This window comes from Nomascus leucogenys, chromosome 11 (assembly GCF_006542625.1).
Source record: "Nomascus leucogenys isolate Asia chromosome 11, Asia_NLE_v1, whole genome shotgun sequence".
Lineage (NCBI taxonomy): Eukaryota > Metazoa > Chordata > Mammalia > Primates > Hylobatidae > Nomascus > Nomascus leucogenys.
Window position 1 is genome coordinate 66,424,572 of NC_044391.1, and position 22,895 is coordinate 66,447,466.

Genomic DNA, 22,895 nt, shown 5'->3' on the forward strand with positions numbered 1-22,895 from the left:
GTCTTTCTGCTGGGCCAGGTTTTGGGGGGATGAGGGTGGGGGAACATGTTCCTTAAAAACATCTTCTAAAGGGCAGATGCAAAAATTATGGTTCTTAGTAGCAATAGCATTGACCACAAGTCTTAGAAATATCTGAAATGTATTTAGAAAACCTCAAACCTTACTTGAAATTAATAAACACAAGGGGAAAGAACAAGATACACCTGGACAATTTCATCTTTTCCTTGTTCATTTAAAGCAATCGAATATGTGTGAGTTTAGTCCAAACTCTTGTAATTAATACTGAAAGTATTTAAGGTACCAGAATTTTAATTACATGTTCCCAGAATACCAGTAAGTGTTGCAAATATTTTGTTATAAAAATGCATACACCTTCCCTAGTAAATGAGCTTGTTTTACCTGATGTGTAAAATTTAGAGGATCACCTAGGAGATTTTTAATGTTATGTTTATTGCATTGATAACTCTTTAAAATCTATTGTTTGTGTTATTGGTATCTTCCTTAAAAAGATATGATCAATGGAGTAATTTGGGTATAGAAAGAATTAACATTGCTCGATAAAATTGTTCAAGACCAATCCAGAGTCATCATCTCAAATATTGCTCAAGACTGAGCATAAAAGTATTCCAGGTGTTCTACAGCCACAAGAAAACATATAGAAGTGCATAGCCCTGTCCTCCAAAAGCTTAAACTTGGCCGAGCGCGGTGGCTCACGCTTGTAATTCCAGCACTTTGGGAGGCCGAGGCGGGCGGATCACGAGGTCAGGAGATCGAGACCACGATGAAACCCCATCTCTACTAAAAATACAAAAAAAATTAGCCGGGCGTGGTGGTGGGCGCCTGTAGTCCCAGCTACTCGGAGAGGCTGAGGCAGGAGAATGGCGTGAACCCGGGAGGCGGAGCTTGCAGTGAGCGGAAATTGCGCCACTGCACTCCAGCCTGGGTGACAGAGCGAGACTCCGTCTCAAAAAAAAAAAAAGCTTAAACTTAATGAAAATAGAAAAGGAAAGCAGAGCCAACCATACGTTTAGTAGATCATTAGCCAGGCTCCAGAGAACGGGGTGGCATCGGGAAGACGAACAGGTTACTGTGAAACCTTTGAAACCCAGATTCCTTGAGAGATAAATGCTGCCTGCCACCTGTAGCCTGGTTGGTGAGCTCTTCAGCAGATGGCTGATTTACCTTTCTTATTTCACTCTTGCATTTAACCTAAAACAGGGAGAATTCTCAATTTCCAAACCAGATGTGCGTGACTGTTTAACTCCAGGAAAAACCACGAAGAAATAGCTGGTGACTTCTCTTTAGGAGGCACTGTTACAGAGAGGAGGACTGGGGTTTCTTTTTGTGGCTAATGTGACTTTTATTCTATTTCAAAGCATTGAAGATTCCTAACTTTGCTAAGGGAGAAAAGACCTTCCTTAGCAAAGACTTCCCTTTCCTCCCATGGAAAATTCTGCCAAAACATCCTCCCTGCCCCCTCTCAATTCACCTATAACATTTGTTACTAGAAAGAGCTGTGAGTTGGGGCCAGCTCAGAGTGTGGTGCTTTTTTCTTATGAATATGATCTGCCTCGGGAAATTTGCATACGCTTGCCTTCAAAGGAAGAGGAGGAATAATACATTTAATTAGCTCAGTGCACTTCTTGAAACGTATCTGAAAGCAGATGACAGATCTCCATAATCAAACTACCACCTACACTTGAATTTTATACTATTTTCTCAAAAGTGGTATGTACTGGTTTATAACTGTAGTTACTTATAAATATATGAAGTTATTTTTATATTGTTTTCTATGCTGGAGGTAGCCTTTGCCTATACATAAATTAGAAAGGGAGGTCGCCTTTGGAAGGGAAAATTCATAATTCATTGCTGGTGAATTCTATACTAATTGTACAGAATAAATTTATTTGTGTACTATCAACACCAAGAAGGGCTTCCACTGGCCCAGCACATACAACATTTTTACTTTTTTCCTTCAATTAACAGACTTTAATGTGTAATCCTTAGAAATAATGACAGTTCTTCTGACTGCAAACTTTTAAAAATATTTTAAGGATGGTTTGAGTCTAGCATCCCAACATGTAAAATGTAACACTATACACAGTACTTCAAATACAGGATATCATACTAAAAATGTTACCTTCATTCATTTTACTTGCTATTTAAATTGACTGGTTTCCCCTCACAGTACTTTGTTAAGATTATTATTCTTTCAGATATAATAGCTACTATGTGCCAGACACCAGAGATACAAAAATACATAAGGCATAATTCCTACTCCTAAGACAGCAAAATTTAGTCAGGGATACAGATGTATAAATAATTACAGAGAGCTCTGAGATCCCAGAGGGAAAAGGGAGATATTCTTCTAGGGAGGTGTTGAGAAGCCTTCATGGGGACTACCATCCAAGTGCGGTCCTGAAGATAAAGCAAAAATTCAACAGAAAAAAGATAGGAAGAAAGCTATGACTGGGATTTTCTGAAATTGCTGTCTCTGTGAGGTTGGAACATAGGGTGAAGATGGGTGTTTATTAACATCACTTTGGATGTTGTTTTTAAAACAGAACTGGCACCCATTGGCCAGGTGTGGTGGCTCATTCCCGTAATCCTAGCACTTTGGGAGGCCAAGGTGGGAGGATCACTTGAGCCTAGGAGTTTGAGGACAGCTTAGGTAACATATGCTGTCTCTAATAAATAAAATAAATAGATAACAAAAATAGAAAATTTGGCTGAGCAGGATTGCATGTGCCTGTGGTCCCAGCTACTTGGGAGCCTGGGGCAGGAGGATCGCCTGAGCCCAGGAAGTCGAACCTGCAGTGAGCTGTGATCATACCACTGTACTCCAGCCCTGGTGACAGAGTGAGTCCCTGTCTGAAAAACAAATGAAAAGAACTGCCATCCATAGTCTACTAAGTGTTACTTATGGGTTGACTGTACCTTCAGTTTTTAAAAAGACTTTAATAATTCATATTATTAAAATAAGAACTGTAACATCATTAATAGGCAAAAGGCAGTGAAGAATAATTCCAAAAAATAAGCATTCAATTTAATAAATGTTAATGGGCAGTTAGTATTTTGATTTGTTTATAATAAATAAACTTTATATACGTGTATATTTATAATATTTAAATATATTGGGTTTATTTTAAACATATCTAATTCATAATTTATAATTTATATACACTCATAATTTATATACACATAATTGTTTTATGCATAATATACCAAAATATAATGTAAAATAATATACAATCTGTAATAATAAAATATAATAAGTACATGATAAATAATATGCTATAAATAAAAGCTGGGTCTTCCTTATTTGGCACCCACTGTATTCTAGGGTATGTTCTAGTCATCAGGAAAATAGAGGTAAACAGGGCAGATAAAATCCCTGCCTTCAAGGGACTTACATTACAGAGGCATGTGGGCAACAAATAAACGTAATATAAAATAGGCTGGGCGTGGTGGCTCACGCCTGTAATCCGAGCACTTTGGGAGGCTGAGGCAGATGGATCACCTGAGGTCAGGAGTTTGAGATCAGCCTGGCCAATATGGTGAAACCCCGTCTCTACTAAAAATATAAAAATTAGCCAGTCATGGTGGCAGGCACCTGTAATCCCAGCTACTCAGAAGGCTGAAGCAGGAGAATCGCTCGATCCTGGGAGGTGGAGGTTGCAGTGAGCTGAGATCAAGCCACTGCACTCCAGCTCCATCTCCAAAAAAAAAAGTAATACACAATAAAATAATGTGAAGCTTAAGAGACTTGGGGAGATACTGAAGCATTAATTACAATAAAAAGTGTGTGTGTGTATGTGTGTGTGTTTCCTGGTGCTAGCTTGCCCTCTAGAATCACCCTAATCATTATAAGCTTTAAAAATACTGTGTGTGATAGATTTATCATCTCTCTAGTTTTCCTAATAAATGCACTTTCCTGTGTTTATTATGTAAAATGTACATTTTAATAGCAGTATTAATGGTTTCCTTAAAGAGAGACAGACAATAAACTGCCATGGTGGTGAAGAGTAAAGATTCTAGAAACAAACTTCCTGGGCTCAGCTCTCATAGCGGAGTGATTTGGAGCAAGCTAATCTCTCCGCATCTCAAGTTCCTCATCTGCAAATAATAATAATAATACCCACCCACCTCATGGGGTTGTTCTAGTATTAAATAACTTAATATGTCAATTACTTAGAACAGTACTAAGTACATAATAAGCACGCAAAAATACCGCCTATCATTGTTCTTAAAATGTCAACAAACTTGCACATTAACAAGACAGTGTTTGAAGTAAGTTCAAAGCTCAGAAAAATGTCATGAAAAACTATGACTTTCTCAGCCAGGAGTGGTGCTGATGCACATGTATCCCCAGCTACTAAAGAGGCTGAAGTGGGAGGATCACTTAAGCCCAGGAGATGGAGGCTGCAGTGAGCCATGGTCATGCCATTGCATTCCAGCCTGTGCGACAGAGCAAGACCCTGTCTAAGAAAAAAAAGGAAAAAAAAAGAAACTATGACTTTCTCTTGATCCACAATAGATACTACAAGTGACATGATGTTAACAAATGAAAAAAAAAAAAGAAAAGAGAAAGGAAGGAAGAAAAGAAAGGAGGAAGGGATGAGGAGGAGGAGAGGAAGAGAGACAGAAAACTTCCCAGAAGTAGGAAAGGGATATATCCTCCCTGACAGAGATTTAGAGGCTAGTCAGCTTAGAGTTTGGGAGTTCTTCCCACAGTTACAACATGCCACTCTTCCTGCGCAAATGAGTAAGATCATTACTCTTTCTGCTAATAGGCAAAGCAAACCGTTTCCCACTTCCATCCACCCTGCAGCTTTTCAAATGCATTTCAACTAGCCCTCTGCAATTAGCAATTGTTTCTCTAGTGGTTTTAAAGCTACTTGATCCTCTTATAGCACTTTATTTCTGTACATTATTCATACATATGTTGAGGAGCTAACATAATAAGGTGTTTGCTCAATTAAGCTTTCACTTAGTGAACTTTACTCATTCTAGTCAACAACTATGTAGCTTTTTCTCACCCTGAGAGAGTTGAGAAGGCTTCACAGAGGACATGATATTTGAGTTGGGTCTTGACAGACAAGAGCATCTCCATGAAGGGTAGAATATGCAAGTTCGGGAAGTGGTGATAAGTTTTAGGGGATAACATCTACAATGTTTAATATCATATTTCACTCATAACTGAATAGTATTAATACACAGGTCAACTTTTGCTAGCTGTTGCTACTGTAGATACATTTTCTTCCCCTCTTGCCACTACCTCCCACACAGACATGTACAAATAGATATTCACACACATTCATAAGCATGAGAGCTATGTATTACATTCAACTAGAGAAGCAGTGTTTAGGGAGGAAGAGACAAAACGTGAGGAAGAGAAAAGCATGTAAGAATCTAATTATCATTAAACTAGTTTTATGCCCGTGGTAGACAGAGGGGAGGATAGCAAACAGCTATCTATTCAAGAGTCACCTGTGAGATTTCTGTGAGATGCTTAGTGTCACACTAAGCTCCTACTATAAAGAAAGTCTGATGAAGAAAACAGCCCATGCAGCACCCTGGCATAGGCAGACATTGCTCTTCTCCAAAGGGCCATGTTAGCCTTGAAGCTTCTCCAAGTGGTTTCAGGTGAGCAAGGACTAGAACAGAAGAACAGGTGAGATGCTAAGTGGTGACCACTGCAGGCAAATTAACCTATGTGGTGTGAGCACTTATGAAGCACCATGTTGGAAACTCCTAGAAATGAGCCACGTGTGATGGCTCACACCTGTAATCCCAGCACTTTGGGAGGCCAAGACATGCGGATCACTTGAGTTCAGGAGTTAAAGACCAGCCTGGGCAGTATGGCAAAACCCTGTCTCCACCAGAAATATAAAAACTAGTCAGGCATGGTGGCGCGCCCCTGTGGTCCCAGCTACTTGGGGGGCTGAAGTGGAAGGATGGTATGAGCCCAGGAGGCAGAGGTTACAGTGAGCCGAGATCACAGAACTCCAACCTTGGTGACAGAGTGAAACCCTGTCTCAAAAAAAAGAAATTTCTAGAAATGGACAGGGGTGCACTTTTACAAGTTTTTAAATACAATGGCTAATTAAGAGCTTGTACTAAGAGTAGAAAGAATGTTAGTTCTACAAGTCTATGGCCTTTATTCAACACATCTGCATGGCGATATAATTTTGGATCAGAATCTCTTTTCTCCTCCTCCTCCCTTTCCCTGTTTTGTGCAATCAGTTGCTCATATATGTTGAATCTTCCTCATGTGTATCTTTCAATTCTGCATTTGAGCTGGGCCTGAAATCGTCCCTATAACCTTTCACCTAAACTGCTGCAATAGTAGGTTAGGTTCCTTTCTGAGGACAGCCAGAATTCATTTCACACACTGCTGGAAATCTCTTGGAAACAAATTTATCCATTCAACACAAATTTACTGAGCACCTGTTCCTATACCAGGCACTGTTCTAGGCCTTGTAGGTGCAGGTGAATCAGAAGTAAATAAGACAAGATCTCAACTCTCCTAGAGCTTACATTCTAGTGAGCTGTGGCAGATGATTAACAAGAGACCAGAGAGGTAAATAAAACTTCAGAAAATAAGTGCCTTGAAAGAACAATAGATGGGTAATTGCATTGGTAGGGGGTGGGTGGAACTGACAGCTTTTGATAGTGGGGTCAAGAAAGGCTTCTCAGAAGAAACAGCCCAGGGCTGAGACCTGACTGAGCTGAGCCTGGCTTCTCAGGGCTAAACACGTCAGGAAGAAGGGCCAGAAAGCGAGAAAGGCCTAGGCAGGGGCAGCTCACAGAGGGCCTTGTAGGAGTCTGGATTTTGTCCTTACTGTGAAGGAAACACATTGGAGGGTTTTAAGCAGTGATCAGATCTAAGCCAATTTAATATGTTAAAAGATTACTCCAGCAACTATGTGGAGAATGGCTTATATGCGGCTGAGGTATGGAAAAGATGGTAGCAAAGAGAAACTTAGGAGCTACTGAAGTTGTCCAAGTGAGAGATGATGGTGACTTGAACCGGGGAGGCACCAAAAATATGTTGAGAGGTGGTTTGGAGTGTTGAGTTAAGAGGAATTTATTGATAGATTTATTGTGGGGCATGAAGGAAATCATCAATGCTGATATAGTTTAGGTATGTGTCCCCTCTAAATCTCATGTTGAGATGAAATACCCATTGTTGGATGTGGGGCCTTGTGGGAGGTGATTGGATAATGGGGGCAGATCCTTTATGGCTTGGTGCTGTCCTCGTGATAGTGAGTGAGTTCTCCCGAGCTCTGGTTAAGTGTGTGGCACCTCCCCCCCCCCCCCCCCCCTCTCTCTCTCGCTCCTGCTCTCACCATGTGACACACTGACTCCCACTTTGCCTTCCACCATGAGTAAAAGCTCCCTGAGTCCTCCCCAGAAGCCAAGCAGATGCCGGTGCCATGCTTCCTGTACAGCCTGCAGAAACTTGAGCCAACTAAACATCTTTTCCTTATAAATTACCCAATCTCAGGTATTTCTTTATAGCAACACAAGAACAGCTTAATTCAGATGCCTTCACAGTTTTGGCCTGAGCAACCATGTGACAAAAGTCTGTTAAATAAGATTATAAATGTTAGGTGACGAATAGATTTGGAGGGCAAGGACAGAGACATGTTAGCTTTGAGATGCCTATTAGACATTTGTTGTAGGATGATCGTTTAACCATTTTTCTTGCATAATTTCTAGCTTTTTATTTTGAAAAATCCCAAACATACACAAAAAAAGAAAGAACAAAATAATAGACACCCATGTATCCATCATCTGGCTTCAACAATTACCAGTATTTGGCAAATCATGCTTCATTTCTACCCACACATGTACAGTTGCCCTCACCCCACCCAGCTGGTGTATTTTTGAGTAATTTCCAGACATTATAGCATTTTACTCCCAAATTCTTTTTATCTAATAGTTGGACATCCTTTTATAACATATTCACAAAACTATGATCAAACCTAACAAAATTACCACAAATTTCTTCATAGCATCAACTATCCAACACCCAATGTTTAAAATTTTCTAATTGCAGGAATGTAATTAAGAGCTTAGAAATAATAAACCCTTGAATATACTGTCAAATGACTTTTGACAAGGATGACAAAACCATCCAATGTAGAAAAGACATGGTTTTCAACAGATGGTGCTGGGAAAACGTGCAAAAGAATGAAATTGGGCCCTCACCTAAGACTGTATGCAAAAAAAAAAAAAATTCAAAATCGATAAAAAATCTAACAGCTACACTATAAATATCTCAGAAAAAATCGTAGATATGTATCTTCATGACATTAGATTTGGCATTGATTTCTTAGATATGACAGCAAAAGAAAGATCAACTGGAGTTCATCAAAATGTAAACCTTTTGTGCATCAAAGGATACTATCAACCAAGTGAAAAGGCAACTCATGAAATATCATATTTGTAAATTACATATCTAATAAGGAGTTAATATCCAAAATATATAACGAACTCGCACAACTCAACAACAACAACAAAAAACCCAATTTTAAAATGGGCAAAGGACTTGAAGAGACCTTTTTCCAAACAAGATGTACAAAAGCCAATAAGCACACTAAATGATGCTCAACATCACTAGTCACTAGGGAAATACAAATAAAAACCACAATTAGATACTACCCAACACCCATTAGGATGGCCATTATAAACAAACAAACAAACAAAAAAGCCCAGATAATTAGTGTTGGTGAGGATGTGGAGAAATTGAAACCCACATTGCTGGTGGAAATGTAAAATTGTACAGCCACTGTGGAAACAGTATGGTGATTCCTCCAAAAATTCAAAATAGGCTACTATATGATCCAGCAATTCCCCTTCTGAATATACACCCAAAAAAATTCAAAGCAGAGATTCAACAGATATTTGTACACCCATATTCATACAGCATTGTTCACAATAGCCAAAAGGTGGAAGCAATCCAAGGGTTCATGGACAGATGAATGAATAAACAAAATGTGGTATATACATACCATAGAATATTACTCAGCTTCTAAAAGGAAGGAAATTCTAACATATGCTAAAGCGTAGATGGAACTTGAAGACATTTGCTAAGTGAAATAAGTCATTCGCAAAAGGACAAAGAGCTGTTTGATTCCATTCATATGAAGTATTTAACAGTAGTCAAATTCACAAACATAAAAAATAGAATGGCGGTTGCCAGTAGGAGGGGCTAAGAGGAATGGGGAAAGGATAGTGTTTTTGTTTTTGTTTTTGTTTTTATGTGTATACAGTTTCAGTTTTGCAAAATAAAAACAGTTCTGGATATTGATTGCACAAAAATGTGAATGAACTTAACACTACTGAACTATATGCTTAAAATGGTTAATATGGTACACTTATCTTACATAAATGTTACCATAAGAAAAAACATTTCCACTTGCATCATAAATGTCTTTTTACAATTGGTTTGTTTGGATAGGGATTCAAACAAAGTCCACATATTGCATTTGGTGTCTTGGTTTCCTAATTCTCTATTAACTGATAACAATTCTTTGTCACCCAACCCCCTTTTTATCTTCTATTGTTGAAGAAACCAAGTTGTTTGGTTCATTAAATTTCCACATTCTGGATTGGCTGATTGCATTCTTATGGTGTCATTTAACGTGTTCTATTTCCTATCCTTGGTAGCTAAGTCTAAAGCGTTGATTAGATTCAGGTTCCAGTTTTTTGGTAATGATATTTCCTAGGCAACACTGTGTACTTTCTATTGTATCATGACAGGAAGCACTTGCTGTGCCACTCTTTTTCTGATGTTAAGATTGATGCCTGAATGTAGGCAGGCATTGTCAGCCTGATCTATCCATTATAAAGTTCTCCATCAACTTTTCACCCAGCAGTTCTAGCAGCCATAGATGACCATTGATAATCTACATCCATTATTTCCTTATGGGATCCAAAAAGGAGATTTTTCTAATTCTGTCATTCTCTCAGCACCCATTAGTTGGAATTCCTCTATAAAGATTATTTTTTTCTTCAGAACTATTTGATAACTCTAAAGTTTGTTCAAGAAGTCAGGAAAAATGTTTTATTCTTTCCCTTATTAATTGGTTTTCAGAATAATGGGCTGATGCCTAGCAACTTTTTTTTTTCTTTTTCTTTTTTTTTTTTTTTTGAGATGGAGTTTCACTCTGGCACCCAGGCTGGAGTACAGTGGCATGATCTCAGTTCACTGCAATGTCCGCCTCCTGGGCTCAAACAATTCTCATGCCTCAGCCTCCTGAGTGGCTGGGATTATAGGCACCCACCACCACACCCGGCTAATTTTTGTATTTTTAGTAGAGACAGGGTTTCGCCATGTTGGCCAAGCTGGTCTTGAACTCCTGACCTCAAGTGATCTGCCCACCTCGGCCTCCCAAAGTGCTGGGATTACAGGCATGAGCCACTGTGCCCAGCTGCTTAGCAACTTTCAAAGTTTTACCAATTACTCTTCTGCTTGTTTTGTTTGTAAACATGAGTTTTTTATATATTTATTTTCAACTCACTGCATTGCATTGCATTTTTTTTTTTTTTTTGAGACAGAGTCTCACTCTATTGCCCAGGCTGGAGTGCAGTGATGTGATCAGTGCTCACTGTAGCCTCAACCTCCTAGACAGAAGCAATCCCCCCACTTCAGTAGCTGGGGCTATGGGCATATGCCACCATGTTCAACTAATTTTTTTATTTTTTGTAGAGATGGGGTCTCCCTGTGTTGCCCAGCTGGTCTTGAACTCCTGGACTCAAGCAATCCTCCCACATCGGCCTCCCAAACTGTTGGGATTATAGGCCTGAGCCACCATACCCAACCTCAATATTCTTTCTGATGCTCAATTGGTCCCATCTGTGGCCAGTGGGAGTCTCAAGTTGGATCCTGAGTCGTTTTAATAAAACCTCAGTCGTCTTTATTAGTTTATTTGCTTTCTGTTATCACATGATTTTCCAGAATTATCTTGTATATTTCCTGCTTCAGACCTAGAATCAGCAATTTCTGCCAGGAGCCTTAGGAAATGGTACTTAGAAACCACAGTCCAGGAGGCAGGGATATTAATTGCTACTGAGACATCATTGCTTCTAGGCCTTTTCAATATCCACAGTTAGAAAATAAGTTTTGTTGTTGCTTTGCGTATTAGTCCATTTTCATGCCGCTGATAAAGACATACCCGAGACTGGGCAATTTACAGAAAAAAGAGGTTTAATGGACTTACAGTTCCACATGGCTGGGGAGTCCTCACAATCATGGTAGAAGGTGAAAGGGACATCTCACATGGCAGCAGACAAGAGAAGAGAGCTTGTGCAGGGAGACTCCCATTTTTAAAACCATCAGATCTCGTGAGACTTATTCACTATCACAAGAACAGTATGGGGGAAACTGCCCCCATGATTCAGTTATCTCCCACCGGGTCCCTCCCACAACATGTAAGAATTATGGGAGCTACAATTCAAGATGAGATTTGGGTGGGGACACAGACCCAAACTATATCACTTTGTGTTTTGTTTTGTTTTGTTTTTGAGACAGAGTCTTGCTCTGTCACCCAGGCTGGAGTACAGTGGTGCAATCTCGGCTCACTGCAACTTCCGCCTCCCAGGTTCAAGCGATTCTCATGCCTCAGCCTCCCAAGTAGCTGGGATTACAGGTGCACACCACCATGCCTGGCTAATTTTTGTGTTTTTAGTAGAGATGGGGTTTCGCCGTGTTGGCCGGGCTGGTCTTGAACACCTGGCCTCATGTGATCTGCCTGCCTCAGCCTCTCAAAGTACTGGGATTACAGACATGAGCCACAACACCTGGCCATTGCTTTGTGTTTTGTTTGTTTGTTTTTGTTGTTCTTGTTTTGAGATAGGGTCTCACTGTATCACTCAGGCTGAAGTGCAGTGGCAAGATCCCAGCTTGCTGCAACCTCGACCTCCTGGGCTCAAGTGATCCTCCCTCCTCAGCCTCCCAAGGAGCTGGGACTACAAACATATGCCACCATGCCTAGCTAATTTTTGCTTTTTGTGGAGATAGAGTCTCATAATATTGCCCAGGCTGATCTCAAACTCTTGGGCTCAAATGAACTTCTGCCTCAGCTTCCCAAAGCACAAGGATTGCAGGCATGAGCCACCATGCCTGGCCTGCTTTGTTGTTTTCCTTTTTTTCAGAGAAAAAAATCATGAGTTCTTATCATATTTCCAGAATATAGTGTTTTAACTTAACTTCTTTAATTTTTATATATGTACCTCTTTATCCTGAAAATCTTGTTTCCCAGTGACATGATGTAATTATTTATTTACTCTATCCTATTATATACATATTATGATTTCAAAATAACAATGCCAATATAAAAACTAACAACATGATATCTAAGTACAGTTTAAGATTTATTTCCAGTTCTTTGTGTCCTTAGAATATATTTCACTAAGAATGCATTTCCAAAATTCGTTGTGTCTTAAAGTCACATGTGTGCCTAAGACACAAATTCACAAATATAAAATACATTTGTTTTATTTTGGCTCATTTTGTTTCCAGTTCTTAGAGATTGCATTATTTGTTGTTGTTGTCTTTATTTTTATCTAATTTTATTTTAAAACTGGGTAAAAACATTCACATGGTTCCAAGGTCAAACTAAGTACACTTATCAAACAAAGTATGTTTAGAAAAGTCTAGTATCCATTTTTATCTCTGCCACTCAGCTACCTCCCTCCTCACTCTCTACCAAATAACCATTTTCACTAGTTTTTTGTTTATCGTTCCATTATTGTATTAATATGTGCAAATATAAATATGTATTTATATTTATACTCCTTTATTAGTTAAAAGGTAGCATATTATAGACACTATTCTGCCCTTAAATTTTTTCAGCTATTGCTATACATAGCAGGATAGCAAGATATGGAGATTTCTTCATTTCTTTTAACCCCTGCATGGTCATCCATTGTGTGAATATACCGTATTTTGTTTCAATTTCTCTCGCATTGCTGGACATTTAGGTTGTTTTCCATTTTGCTGTTATAAATGGTGTTATCACGAATTGCTTTGTACATGTCATTCCATATTTTTCCCAGTGTCTCTTTGGGAAAGATTCCTGCAAGTGGGATTGCTGGGTCAAAGCAAAAATGCATATGTAATATTGATAGATATGGACAAGCTCCCTTCACCAGAGCTGTACTCCTGTCAATAAGGTATGGAAGTACCAGTTTCTTCAAAGCCTTGCCAACAGAATCCAACTGTTAAACTCTTAGATTTTTGCCAGTCTGAGAGGTGAGAGATGGTATTTTAATGTAGTTTTAATTTTCATCTCTCTAATGATAAACAAGATTGAGCATCTTTTCATATCACAAGTGGCATTTGTGTTTCTTTTCCTGTGAATTGTGTGCATATTTCTTGTCCAGTTTCATAAGGTTGTTTGTTTTTCTTCTTAATTTGTAGAAGTTCTTTAGATATTAGGGATAGATATTAATCCTTTTTCTGTGAGAGAAATTGCAAATATTTCTCTAGGTGCCATTTGTATTTTTTATTTGTTAGTTTCTCAAGACAGGGTCTTGCTCTGTCACCTGTACAGTGGAGTGATCATAGTTCACTGCAGCCTCGACCTCCTGGGCTCAAGAGATCCTTCTGCCTCAGCCTCACAACTAGCTGGAACCACAGCCATGTGCCACTACACCTGGCTATTTTTTTATTTTATTTATTTTTTGTAGAGACGGAGTCTCCCTATGTTACCTAGGCTGATCTCTAACTCCTAGGCTCAAAGGATCCACCTGCCTTGGCCTCCTAAAGTGCTGGGATTACAGGTGTGAGCCATTACACTCAGCAACATTTGTATTTTTACTTTGCTTTTAGGGGTTTTTGCCATGCAGAATTTTTAAAAATGAAACCAAAGTTATCAAACTTTTCTCTTAGCTTTTGGAAATTTTCACTCACATATGGTAAAGGAATTCACCCATGTTTTCTTCTAGTATTTATACAGTTTTGTTTTTAACCCATTCAGAATTTATACTGGTATATACTATACAGAATAAATCCATTTTTATCTTTTTCATATGCCTATCCATTTGTGCCAACATTGCTTATTTAAAAGTCTATTTTTCCCCACTGATTTCAGATGCTGCTTTTATCATGGTCTAAACTTCCATGTGCAGTTAGGTTTATTTCTGGATATTCTATTTGGTTCCATCAGTTGTCTGTTCATTCACTTGCCAATACAATTTTCTTCTAATTATAGAGACTTTGTAATATGTTTTAACATCTGGTTTAAGATCAAGCCACCCTCTCATTGTTTTCCTTTTTTAGAGTTTTCCAGGCTATTTCTGTTTAGTTGCTTTTCCAAATGAAACATATAATCAATTTGTTTAGCTTCAAGAAAAAAACTGATAATATTTATCACAATAGATATCTTTTTTTTTTTTTGAGACGGAGTCTCACTCTGTTGCCCAGGCTGGAGTGCAGTGGCATGATCTCGGCTCACTGCAAGCTCCACCTCCCGGGTTCACGCCATTCTCCTGCCTCAGCCTCCCAAGTAGCTGGGACTACAAGTGCCCACCACCACGCCCAGCTAATTTTTTTTTTTGTATTTTTAGTAGAGACGGCGTTTCACCGTGTTAGCCAGGATGGTCTCGATCTCCTGACCTCGTGATCCACCAGCCTCGGCCTCCCAAAGTGCTGGGATTACAGGCGTGAGCCACCACGCCCGGCCTAGATATCTTTATAATATTGAGTCTTCCTATCTAAACTTATGGCCTACTATCTGTTCATATCTACTTTTGTGTCTTTCAGGAGTGTTTTATTCATATACGTTTTGGTCATTTCTTATTATTTATGCCTAGGTACTTTTGTTGGTTTTGCTGCAATTATAAAAGGAGTCTTTAAATCTTCCAACCAGTTGTTATTTTTATATGTGGAAGCTATTGCTGGCTGGGCATGGTGGCTCACACCTGTAATCCCAGAACTCTGGGAGGCCAAGGTAGGATCGCCTGAGGCCAGGAATTCAAGACCAGCCTGGGCAAGACTCCATCTCTATTTTTTTTTTTTTAAAGCTATGGCTTTCTATATATTGATTTTATAACCTGCACTTTACTAAATTCTATTAAATGTTTTGGCAGTTTTTTCAATGTTTTTTTTTTTTTTAGTTTTCCTGATATATAATAAACAATCTGTAAACAGAAATGATTTTATCTATTTTCCTCTAATTCATATGCCTCTCTCTACTGGCACTGGATGATAATTTCAAACTGGTTTTAAATAGTAATGATGACATTGTCCATCCTTGTCTTATTCCTGAATTTGGCAGGTATTTCTCGATTAAGTAAGATGCTGACTTTAGGGATGAGATACATATAATTTTCAGATGCATTTTTAGTTCCCAATAAATCTGTCACTCCCCCCATTGAGGCTGAGACGGTACTTCAGGACAAAGCAGAAATCACCAAGAATAGTTGCTTTTCGAATGTTAATGTACATACAAATCACCAAGTGATCTTGTTTAAATGCATATTCTGATTCAGCAGGTATAGGATTGGGGCTGAGATTCTGTAGTTTTAACAAGCTCCCAGGATATGCTGGGATGCTGCTGCCCACAGTGGACCACATTTTGAGTAGTGATGATCTAAAACAAAGGAATTTTTTTCTAGCTTTGATTTTCCAAAATAAACTTTAAAATAGTTCAAAGTGGAAAAAATAGTCATAAAAATTCTGGTTTCCAATTTGAAAAGCCAAACACTTTTAACTCTCTATAGACCAATCCTAGAGGACTAAACAGAGTTTTTTCATAAGCCACAGAGTGGGAAAATGCAGGATATGACAAAAGGGTGGCTTCCTGCCACATAGGAAGAGGAAGAAAGTTCTTTCTGCAGCTGTGGGGAGGAGTCTAAGAAGATCGAGTTGAGACATGTAGTTCTTGCAGCCCCAGTTAGAAATCATGCTGGGGCTGGTGGCAGGGGAGAGGAGAGCCCAGATGATTCAAGGGAGAATATGAGATAAGGAGTTAATGCAGGAGCAGCTGCAGCTAATGAACACAATGAGGGCCTCACAGGTGCAAAGGCCAAGAACAAAGCCCCCAAAAGAGACCCTTCAGCAGAGCCAAGCCAGGTTCAAAGGACTCAGACAAACTCCTTTTCCAGTGTCAGACTAAGAATTTATTGTTGGTTTTGGGTCTGGGTTTAGTAGATGAAAAAATATTAAATGAATCTGAGGCAGAGCCACCCATCCATTCCTTCTGCAAACTGAGTACCCATTATGTCAGGTGCTAGGGAGAAAGTGAGTAAGACAGATAGAGCTCCTGCCCTCATGGAGCTTAATGTCAATAACATGTAACATCTATCAGCAATGGTAGTTTACACAGGGATATACATCTGAAAATCTATATACACATGCCCATACCTGTCCCTGGAGATCTATCTGATCTGATGGGTCTGGGAAGAACCCAGGTAATTCAGATGCTTAATTCTAGTTAAAAATCACTATTTTTCAATATTGATACATCACTAGAGTACTTAATTTCCCAACTAAACATTTGCAACTACAAATTTAAAGTTGTATGCAGTAAAATAATATTTTACATTCTTTTTGAATTCTAAAAAATATTTCTAGAATATATGAAAATAGTTGGTTTTTAGGACACAAATTAGTCACACTGTATTTGGGACATGTTCTAATTCATAAGACAAAGCTTCACGATTTTTAAAATTATAACTTTTTAACATATACAAATTAAGATCCAAATACAGGGTTTTTTAAAAATTAGCACTCTTCCCTATAATAATTTAAGCCGATTAGTATTTGCATATTTAATAATGCTGTGAAAAGGAAGTTTCAGGGTTGAAATAGTACTTTGGTGAAAAAAAAATGTTGTGTATATATTTTTATATTTAGGGTGCGAATGCATGTGTGTGTGTAAAACATTGCCCTATATTTACAAATTCTAAATCCTGATATATATTGATGTTTAGAAAATAAAATCATTTATAATGTTTTCCTTTATATAAAAAATACACATTTTCCACTAAGATATCACTTTAATCCAGACTTCCTCCTGGAATCTTCTCCAGGCTCCACCTTCCCTCCCATCCCCACAGGCATTTGGTTCCAGCTCTATCATGTAGCTCTATTGTGTTGCTGAGAATAAATGAACAACTCTGAAAGGGAAACTTGATCACTGAGACCAAAGTGAAGTCTGATATTTTCAAGATCTTGCTCAAATGTACTCACCCCGTTAGTTACCATATCCTGTTATAGTTCTTGCCACATTGCATTGTGACTTATCAGTTCAAGAGTCTATGTTAACCAGATTGTGAGAAGTTCTTGTTCTACTTTACTTAGAAATCTGACACAGAACAAATCAAGAAATGCTTAATGAATAAACGAATGATTAAATTGCACTTCCCATCCTCTTTAAGAGCTGTAATTTAACTGCAGCATTTAGACAGACTCCAGATTTTGTGTCCTTACAATTTGGTTTGATAACCAAACTCAGTTCTGTAAGGCCTAGGTCTCTAACCTCCCTTGTGAGCTGCTTGTTTTATCCCAGAGGCATAGGACTTACTGGTGTAAACAATAAGAGGATGGCAGTGGGAAGTGGCCTCTGCATGCCTGGATCTGCTCTCAGGACTAACCAACCAAACCAAAATCTGAAAGCCAGTTAGTGTACCTGTGCTATCAGAAAAACAAAATGAGATGGATAATCTTAAAGCGTATTTGCATCAAACGCCTTTACAATAGTTCTGCATTTATCCATTAAGCAAACCCAGTATTCCTTTCTTCTTGTCAGGCCTCCTGGCTTTTCTTCAGTTATCTTCTTATAATCTAGAGGTTAACAACCTTTCTGAGATATCTTCAATTGCTCTTTATCTGATTGCACGAGGAAGGAACAGTGGAATTGTTAAAGAAAGTCAAGACCTACGTGCTGGAGAAATGGAAGAGTCCCCATTATGCTTGCCCAGGTTTTGTCTAAAGAGAGTCCAAAAGATGACATAGAGGAGAAACTACGGCTAAAGAACACTAAGCAATCTAGAGGTGTAGGTGGGCAAGGATCAAATCCAGAAAGATAAATTAAGGCATGGAAGCACAAGTAGGTCTTCAAGTCCTCTCAACTCTGAATGAAAGTCTAGAAATGCAGAGTCAGCAACAACAATACCTGAGAATAAAGTTAAATTCTGTGCCTAAGGCATGGGCTTGATTCTGCTGGGAGTCAGTATCCTTAGACCCTCAAGTGTTATCATAGCTAGAAAGAGGCTAAGTGACTGCAGGTGACCCCTGATCCAATTCCTGTGCTGCACTCCCAAGATGGCCTCCCCAAACATAAGCAACTTAAGTGAGATAGCAGGGCTTCTGGGGGTTATGGGTACAGAGGAGACCGTTAAAGCTCTGAAAGTGTATAACAGATTACTGTACATACAACGTATACCACACAATAAGTCTCATTTATAGCACTGTCAGCATTTGGTGGTGATTACATTGTTTGTGACATATTTGACAGGCAAAATCTCTAGAGTAAAGAAATATCCGCTAGAGCCATATCTGTATCCATTTTGCATTTTCATATTGACCAATGCACTAGAAGAAAACTGTCAGAAAATAACTTTATGGAATATCCTCCCATGGCTAGGGCCTTGGGGAAAGTTTTAGAGATGAATTTTTTCAACAAATACTTCTGAGATACAAGAGTAGAACAATAGCAGGTGGTACAAAAAGAATGTAGAAAGTGTTGGAAAAGGAAGGGAAAAACTCGATAAGGTAGCTTCACTGGGCTGTAGAATGAGAATAGGATTTAGAGTTGAAGACTTGGGAATGAATCCCAGTTCTGCCACTTGCTAGAAGTGCCTCTATTTATCCATTTGGAGAATAATAGAAAGAAGTATACTATGGCATGAAGTTTTGTGAGAATCAAATAAGAAACTGTATGAAAAAAACTGTAGTTAACATATGACAGGCACTCAAAAATTTTAGTTTCTTCTCTGGCGTTGCAACTTTTAGATCGTCAACCTCTTTGAGCTTTAGTTTTCTCATCTCAAAAATGAAAATACTCTCTGGGTTGTACTAAGAACTACAGAGAAATATATCAAGGCACTCTGCAAACTGCAAAGCATTACTCAAGTGGTAGTTATTGATTTGTATGAAACATTTGGCATTTTTGGTTTCTCAGCACATAAACACCTCTTCTATTGGAGGCAAATCCCAAGATAAGTTGGGAGCAGCTCACTGTGACAGCCAAGGAAAGGTAAATATTCCATGAGTTCTGGCAGGTGGAGCAGACCCAGGCAGAGGCTACTGCCTGAACTTTGAAACTTAATGAAGTAACCGAAAGCACAGGGTCAAAGATTCATCACAGCAGCTGCTGTGGTTGGACTGCAGCCTCTTGATGGCACAGGTGCAGGGTGGTGCTGCCAGCAGCAGCATTGCCAGTGCCCGCGAGTGTCCAGTGGCAACTGTGCCAGTGGCAGGATCCTAAACAGAGTCAGCCTGTGGTGGGATCTTGGCTGTGCCTCATCTTGCTTGGAACCTGCTCAAGTTCCTGGCTCTCCAACCTTCCCCTGGATCCTTTTTGCATGTAAGATATACAGAGGCAGCTATATTTTCATAATTAAAAAACCATTATTGATACACATACCATCACAATCCCTAAGCTCAAGGAATACACATTCAAAATGCCAATGATAAAGTGATTTATACATATGTAGTTATTTAATATGTTGGCCAAAACCCAAAATAACCAGATCGTTTTAGTATCAGATAAAAAATAAATCAGCCAATGCCCAAAGTAAATCTTTGTGTTGAAGCATTATACAGTTAGATGCTCATTTTTCTGTAAGCCCTACACTGAATAGCTGAAAAAACTTTACAGCTGCAAAAACTTCAAAGTCAAGAGATTTTGTTTTGTCCTTTTCGCTAAATGAACTCTAGCAAAAAAAAAAAAAAGACAAGCCAGTTCATCCCAGACACTAGAACCCATAGGGAAAACACATAAGATTAATTTATTCTACAAATTATTTTATTAACATCTCTAGAGTTAGTGTTTTCTTGGCCCTTTTTAAAAAATTTTTAAATTTTTAAATTTTGAAAAATTTTGAAAAATTTTTCATTATTAGTCCCTAGGGAGAAAAATTTAATTTAATTTAACTTCTCTATAACAAAAGATTAAATACTAAGGAATCCATTTTATCAGGTGAGGCTGAGGTATGGGAGACCACCATGGTAATATTTTGGGTTTCTTGCCCCCTAAAAACCCGTATTTGCTCTGTAGCTTCCACTGAGAATGCATGCTTTAGAATTATGGTCTTAGACAACAGACTAAGCTTCAAACAATGACTTGGTAAGTGTTATCAATGCTTCCTATTCCATTTCTAAATAAATATGTATTACGGGCCTTAATGAATTGAATTTACTGTAGCTAAAAAATTTTGTCAATATTAGTCATGTCCAAATGACTACCTACAGTTCAAACTGTCTCTAAATTACACTTTGGTAATATTCTGATTCGAATGAAAAAAAAAAAAAACAAGATTATCTTTGTTAAACCGAGATTGAGTTAAAGTTTAAATTTACCCAACATTATTCCAGTAGAGACAGAAAACACAGTGCTATGTAGTATAAAAACGGGAGAGAGATTAAGACTATACCCAATATCCATCCCAATTCATTCTGACCACTGGAGTTGAGGAGGCCTTCTTTTTAAACTCTTCCCAATCTACTTAATCCATGCCCTTGGCTTGAATTATGATCAAATTGCTAATCACCCCAAATCTCTATCACTAGCTCACATGTCTTTCCTGACCTCTAGATCCATTTATCCAACCTCCAATAAATATCTATACTTCAATTCCCTCCAACCATTTTCAACTCCAGGTGTCCCAGATTGAATTTGCCCTTTTATTTTTGCTTTATATGACCTATTTCAATGAATAACAGTTTCCTAAGCCATAAACCTGGAAGTCATTCTAGCATTTTCTTCCTCCTTATTTTCCTTATCCAACCAAACTCTAGGTCCTACCAATTTTACCTGTCTACATCTCTACAACACTTGGTCCAAGTCATCTCTCTCTAAGAGAATACCACAGCCTCCTCAGAGATCTCTGCCTCCGGTGTTACTCCCTCCAACTCCTCCTTCACACTTCACACTGAATGTTCTTTCTTAGTGTAAAGAAAATGGAAACCGTACCCCAGTTAAAACTTTTCAATGTTCACCATCATCTACATCCTTTTCCTTGGCCTCGTGTTTCCGTTAGGAGATTCCTGCCACAGTTTCACACATGTTCTCTTTCAACTTGCCCATCACCTCCAACTCACATCTTCCTGTGGAAGCATGAATGATTTTCCGGCGAATTTTGGGGAATATACTGCATATAACTGACTTAACTCTTCGGAGCCAGCCAATCGGCAAAAAATATCCCATTCTTTGCTCATCTATAGGGTAAAATTTTTCAGGGGCAGTCTCTGCTCCTTTAAGGAAGGGGTGCTGCAGCTTAGGAGGTAAATGTAATTTAGGAACAAGTATTGAGAAGCCTAGTGTGACTGTACATCTAAGCGACATCATCCAATCCAGCTTTTTCCTGTAATAAGGCTCATTTTTTTCCAGAATACCCCAAGCTCCCACACATCCTTCCTTTCCACATGCCGTTCCCTGTGCTGCTTTTGCATTTGGAAAACTCTTCTCATACTTCCCACCTCAGCTAACATGCTATCCCTAGACAGGCTGCAGGACTCTTACTTTTCTTCTACTGAAAGTTATCTGTATATTCATATAGAAATGATCAAATCACATTGTAACTTATCTGCATATTTGGCTGTAGCCTATAAATTCCTCCAGAAAAGGAAACATACCTCAATTTATTCTTGAGTTCCTAGAACTCAGTACTGAATGACATAGTAGGTCAACAGTAAATATTTATTCATTAAACAGGTAAATAAATAAACTTCCCATATACTCTTATTCCCAAAAAAGGAGTTTGTGTAAAAAGTCATATAACTACATGAGTACTAAAACTGGACTAACAAGAAGTGCCATAGTTCTTTTTATAATGTATGCCAACTTTAGTGAAAGGAGAATTATATTCTTTAGATGTGTCTTAACTGGATACCAGTCTAGAAATAAAATCAGCTCTATTTATAACCATATTCTATAACTCCCCAAGTAAGAAATTACATATCTAATACCTAAAAAAAGAAAGCTATTTTTCTAGATAAAATCAGTCTTACTGAAAATTTTACACAATTGATTTTCAAGCTTGCATTACTTGCAGCTTCTGGACTGTAAAATGCTGATCACATCATTTTATAACATTCAGCCACAGACAACTGTGTTTTGGACAGAGCACAGTGTCACTGTAATTCCTTAATATAGTATTATGAAATGAGGGCCTAGGTATTTATCGATATCAAATTTTAACCCTCTGAGGATCATTCCAAAACAAGGCTTTAGTTGTTTTAGAACAAAGAAGTATTAAAACATATTTATACATCATCTTGCAAGCTTATTGAAGATGAGCTTCAAAATACAACAGAAATATAATTAAGTAAAGCAATGAGGAGGAAAGGAAATGAACAGCCTCAGTGAGATTAGGATACAAAATATAAGCCCTAGGTTCTGTGCTCTTTCAGAGGTTGCACATATATTTGGCCTCAAATGCAGTTTGGCAAATTCCTATCAATTTGCGAGGTATATGTAAACATGAACACACTGACGTCTTTTATTGTATTTATTTTTTTTTTTGAGACAGGATCTTGCTCTCCTGCTCTGTCATCCAGGTTGGAGTTCAGTGGTGCAAACACAGCTCTGGGCTCAAGCAATCCTCCTGCCTCAGCCTCCCAAGTAGCTGGGCTAATTTTTAAAAAGGTTTTTTGTCAAGACAAGGTCTCACTATGTTGCCCAGGCTGGTCTCAACCTCCTAAGCTCGAGCAATCC